We start from the raw sequence: 6298 nt of genomic DNA on the forward strand, positions 1-6298 counted from the left end.
CATTCTGTGTGTATCCACCTACACAAAAGCAATGAACAAACAACTAAACGCGATGAGTCGTATCATAAAAATTGAAGGGTATCAACATGCATTTAAATTCAAACTGTCACATTTTTATACATGGATCATATTCATACAGGAATGGATACACTGATTCAATATGTTTCACCTTTATTGTCTAACATCACTCAACAGACACCAAATGATAAATGGTGCCCTAAAAATGGAAGGATAAAACAGTCATTTACTAAAAATGTAGGGACAAAAAAGAAATGTAAAAATTCTCCTACTTCCCCCTTTTAATATGTTATAGATATTACAAGTAAATAAATATAATTGTAACTAAAAGAAGCGTAGTTCATGTTTCAAAAAAAACAAGCATAGTTCAATTAGAATCAAGCCACAATCAACATAACTCGGACGCTGTGAGTTGGTTATTATAGTTTGTGACTTATAATAGTTTTGTAGGTTATAATAGCCTTTGTTTAAAGTGTGGAATATTTTAGTCTCGATAATAAATAGGAAACATCACGATGATGAGTAATAAATAATAAAGACTCCAATCCAAATATACTAAAAGATTTCAAAAATAGTTAAAAAGTAAAGTCACTCTAATTTTTTTTTTTTTTCTTTTTCCTTTTGAGAGCTTCTCTTTAAAGATGGATAAAAAAGAATTATCGAGTTGAATTTTAAAAATAATGTTAATCATTTGGATCGAGGATCACCCATTATAAATATATGGTTATATGCCTTAAGTTTTTTAGTTCCCACATGTTAAGTTCTAATTAGTATAATGAATAATGTTTATTTTAAGTCCCAATAACTTACTCAGAAATCAAAATTAAAACCAAGAATATTATCCTTTGATGAATTGTTTATTGAGATTTTCTGAAACTGACATTATACTTTTTATATTATAATTACTACTGCTATTTTCCTACTTATATGCGTTAATTAAATTAGGTTTAAAATAAAAGTAGTTTAGTCTATCATCTTCTTATTAGAGATTGTCATTAATTAAAAACTTTCTAAGCTATTAAACCTGGTTTTTTATTTTTATAGATTTTTATATTTTAAAAGGATTATTAGACAATTCACTTTTTTTATTCTCGAATCCTCTATATATATGTTTGATAATAAGTAGGGTGTGAAATCATACTTCTCATCTCGAAGTCAATATTATAAGTTCATGTCTATTGAACTATACTCATGTTGACTAATTGTAAATAATAATATTAATATAATTAGTTGAAATTTTTAACAGGTATTATAAATATATCATAATTTAGAAAAGAACAGCATAATCTAAATCAATTAAATTTAAGTATAATATAAAATGCCATATGAAAGGTCATGTTAGGTCACAAAATAATTAACAAATTTTGAGGGGTTTTTTTTTTTAATGAATATTACTATTATTATTATTATTATTATTTTATTTTCTAAACCAAACATCAATCTCTCTCTCATAATTTGAAAATTCTGAGCATGCAATTTTAAGATGGTTGGTTGGGTTGGCTTTTTGTTGGATCAATCTTTGGCTCTATTTGCTATTTGTTTTAAATATGATGTACATTTCCAGTTGTCCAAACTTTTTCGTTCTTATTCAACTTAAATGAATTGATAATTCAACCCAAACTATATGGGTTGAGTTGGATTGAGATGATTTGATTAATTTTTTCAGGTCATCGGAATTTTTGAACACCCCTAGTGTCTATCATGACAAAGATACATACAGATAGTAGTTTATCATAGTCTATCGTGGTCTATTAATAAAATTTTATTATTTTTGTACATTTTTTTTCTCATTTTCTTATATTTGGAAACAATCTTTATGTGATAAAAATAAAACAGTGGTCAATTTCAAATTTCAAATTAATACAAAGATTTAAATATTATATATCTGTCTAAATAATTTGACATTAAAAATGAAACATTTAGTCTTCATTCATGAGTTAAAGATGAGAGTACACAAGGAACTGATTTATGTCGTGTTGTTGGTTTTGGTAAGTTGAAGATCGACCATGAGAAACAAATATGTGGACACCAACTTTTTATGACCAAGAGTTTTGAATTGTCGGTGTTATGTGACCTGACGTATTATTTAAGGAGCACATTACTACTCGTTGGGTTATACAAAACTCGAGTTTGTCTATTATTCTCACAAATACGACAATCAAAATATTTAGGGATAAATCGAAGCGATTACAACGAAGAATTGATCTGAAATGAAACACTTCGTCTATGAACATTGTAGAAAGAATAGAATATGACCCTAATCGTTTTTCCTCGATCACTTTATTGGATTGTTTTCAAATATAGAAAAATGAATTAAAATATTCATAAATATAGTAAAATTTCACTGTCTATCTAGAATAAATCACGATAGGTTACTATTTATGTCTATCTATGTCATGATAGATACATATAGTAGTCTATAACGATCTATTATAGGTATATATTCATATTTTACTATTATTTATAAATATTTTCAGTAATTTTATCATTTAAAATAATTTTTATTGATAATATTTTTATATTGTATTTGATTAGGATTAGGTAGGACTTGGATTTAGGAAATGAGGTGGAAGGATCACGTGGGGGTGGACTGTTGACCAAATTTTGCATTGGGAAAGTCTTCCTCTTTTCCTTTTGTTCAACAAAGTTGAAATAGTATTGAAAACGTTAAATTCCTTTTTCTTTTCTTTTCTTTTTTTTTTTTTCTCTCTCTCTCTTTAATTTCAATTTCCTTAAGTACAAACTATATTAAAAATTCATTCTATTTAAAAATTTGTGGTTGTATATTAACATTTTCAATATCAATTTTGAAAAGATATTCACATATTGTAATTTCTGTCCTGAAATTTATTATTATTATTTATTTAATTTTAAAAAAAATAAATTTGAGAAACTAAATTTAAAATTTATTAGAAGTATATGAACTAAAATTAAACCACTAGCCATTTTCTCTTTTTTGAAAAAATCTGGTAATTTGTTTTTTTCTAATTAAGTTTGTAGTCCATTTTTTAAAATAACATTATATTCACACTTTTATCATTCCTAAGTTGATCGTGATTTATTTTCATTTTCTTTTAAGTACAATAAACATGGAGTATGGAAATTTAAACTTCCAATTTTTTTAAAAAAAAATATAAGTCAATATTAATATTTGAACAGGAGAAAAACTTAAACAAAGTTAAAGATTAGAAAAATCCAGTCAAATATTTTATTAAGAGACAACATTGATTTTAGAAAGTAGATTGAAGCTAAAATAAAGTTAGTCTCCTTAGTGGTCTCAAGAATGATGAACATATATTTCCATGCTCTATCCAAAAAGGTATAATTCAAGCTAGAATTTTCTAACACGATATAAGTATTCATGGACAAATCACATGCCAAAATTAATAAGAAGTTGCAGAATAGAATTGCAATTCTTTTCTGTTATTAAAAGTAAAAAAGTTATGTAGCCATTAAACGTCCCTTTATGACTTTCCCGCGAGCCCAAAGAAGGAAAAAAAAGGAAAAACAAAAATGTTTAAATTCTATTTTGATATGGGTATTTCAAAATTTGTTTTATTTTAGACATTGAGTTATGTTCTTACATGGATGAATATTATTAATTTTATTTTATAAATTTCGATTTTTTCTTAAATGACTATTTTTAATATTTATCGAAAATATATAAACTAAATCTAAATATTTAAAAAATATAAAGATTAAGACTTCGTTTGATATTCTTATTTGGTTTTCAAAAATGATGTTGGTTTGTTTTTTACTTCTTTACTATGATTTTAATATTTTGTAATTAAATATTTTAATTTTTAAACAAATTTAAAAAACCATAACTTACAAAGTACAAATTTTTTTTAAAACTTGGCTTAAGTTTTGAAAACTCTTAAAAAGAATGGATAACATAAAATTAAGAATAAATAAATAGACATTGAGTTTAATAGGTTTAATGTCAAAAACCAAAAACAAAGAAATAAGGTCCCATTGTAACTATTTTGTTTTTTGTTTTTGTTTTGAAAATTAAGCCTATAGATATTACTTTCATATCTAAATTTTTCCTTTGTTATCTACCTTCATCAATGGTTTAAAAAACCAAGCCAAAAGTTGAGAACTAAAAAAAGTGGCTTTCAAAAAGTTTTTTTTTTTTTAAAAAAAATTTGGCTAAGAATTCAACTATTGTACTTAAGAAATATGCTAATCATTGTAAAAAATATGGATGAAATATGTTTAATTTAAAAAAAAAACTAAAAATCAAATAGTTACCAAACAGGGCCTAACTAATTATCCAACTTTACATATCTTCTCTTTTAAAATGGTTTAAAGAGATATTTAGGTTCTATTTGATAACCATTTGGTTTTTTATTTTTGGTTTTTGAAAATTAAGCTTAGAAATACCTCTTACACCCCTAAATTTCTTGTTTTATTATCTACTTTCTATCCACATTTTTTTAGTACAATATAATCAAATACTTCTCAATCTTTAACATATATTTTATGTCAGTCGAGCTCTAAACTTCTTCCCTTTCATAGTTATCCACTTCATTTGTTTCTTATTTGTTCAATCAAAAGGTTGGAGGAATATAACATCAAATTGAAAAAGTTGACCTCTAAAATATAATTTATTGACCTTCCAAGAGATTGGAATAAGAAAATTGGAGAGTAGTACAATAATAGTATTTATTTGAGTTGGTTTGAACCTATTTCAACAAATAAAAAAATATTAATAATTTGATTTTAAGGACTATAAATTCAAATTTTCATTCACTAAAATAAGTATAATTCAATACCATAAAATTTGTACTATCTAATTAGAAGTTCGATTTTCTCATCCTACATAAATGTTGGAATCTTATACCACGTCAAAATTCGTTTTAGCGTTATTTTTCTCTTAAAAAAAACTTTTCAACTTCATTTTGTATATATGTTTTATAATCATTAAAGGCAAACCAACAAATTATTTTAATAATGTTTGGAGAAAAACTTGTTAGAGAGTTAAAACTACTAACACTTATTACAGTTTAATGCGTAAAAATTACATATTTTAAAAAAGGAAAGAAAAAATTGTAATATTTATATAAGTCTCAAGTGCAAATTAATACCACTAAAGAAAATTTGTCTTTTTCTTTTTGTCAAATAATTAAGTTTTTTCGGAAAAAGATTATTATTATTATTATTATTATTATTATGAGTCCCACATCTTTTAAACCACAAATGAAAATTTTTAGACAAAAAGTACAAGCGGCCCTCAATTATTTGCTCTCATTTGAAACTAAACTAGCATTCTCGTGGCTCTCATGACATAAAATTAATGTGGCTCTTAGAATATGCAATATATTTCACATTTCATAGGTTAAAAAAAAAAAAAAAAAAAAAGAAGTTATACGTCTCTAAACCTTGGGACTATGTCATTCACTACAAAAAAAAAAAATATGACTTTTAGTGGAATATATTTTGTTACAAAATCTATTTTTTCGTAATAAATAATATTTAACAACGAAAATATTTCGTCACAAGCATTCATCTCTAAAGTCAATTCAGTGAAAGTTTTATACAATAATTTCAAAAAAAAAAATTCGTAATATGCGATAAATTATAAAATGTCACATTTTCTTTGCAAAAAATCAATAAAAATTGCAACAGGTGACATTTAGCAAAATGTTGCAAATTGCAATATTTGATTATTCGTTACATTATGCGACATTTCTGGATTCAATAATATCTTGTGATGTTTTACATTCGTTATAGATTTTTAAAGATAATTATTTTTTGTTGCATACATTATCTCCTGATAGGAAACCATGGTGGTGCAACTCTATATATACAAATTATGAAATTAAACAAATATGAACCAAATAATATACTAGATTAATATGTATGTTTATAAAATCTTTAATATCTACACTACAACAAAAATAAGTTTATAAGCTTTGAATATTATCATCAACAAGTTTAGCTTAATCTAAAATGTATTATACCAAAATACAATCTTCTAAAAAGGGTTAGATAGCCATCAACAAACGAGTTTTTAGTCTTGCACACATAAATATACACATATTAAATTATTTTTAAATAGAAGTCATATATCATCAAAAATATGGAAGGTTGAATATTAAACTCAAACATATTCACCATCGACGTACGTAAAAGATTAATCACTATTTTTATTATCAATCACAAGTTACTCTTAAACATAATTATCACATCCCTTGCTCACACAATTTTAAACATAATTATCATAAAACTCAAGTCACAACAAACATAGATTATTATTCACTCCCCCATCCCCATC

The sequence above is a fragment of the Benincasa hispida genome, chromosome 11 (assembly GCF_009727055.1).
Source record: "Benincasa hispida cultivar B227 chromosome 11, ASM972705v1, whole genome shotgun sequence".
In the NCBI taxonomy this organism is placed as follows: Eukaryota; Viridiplantae; Streptophyta; class Magnoliopsida; order Cucurbitales; family Cucurbitaceae; genus Benincasa; species Benincasa hispida.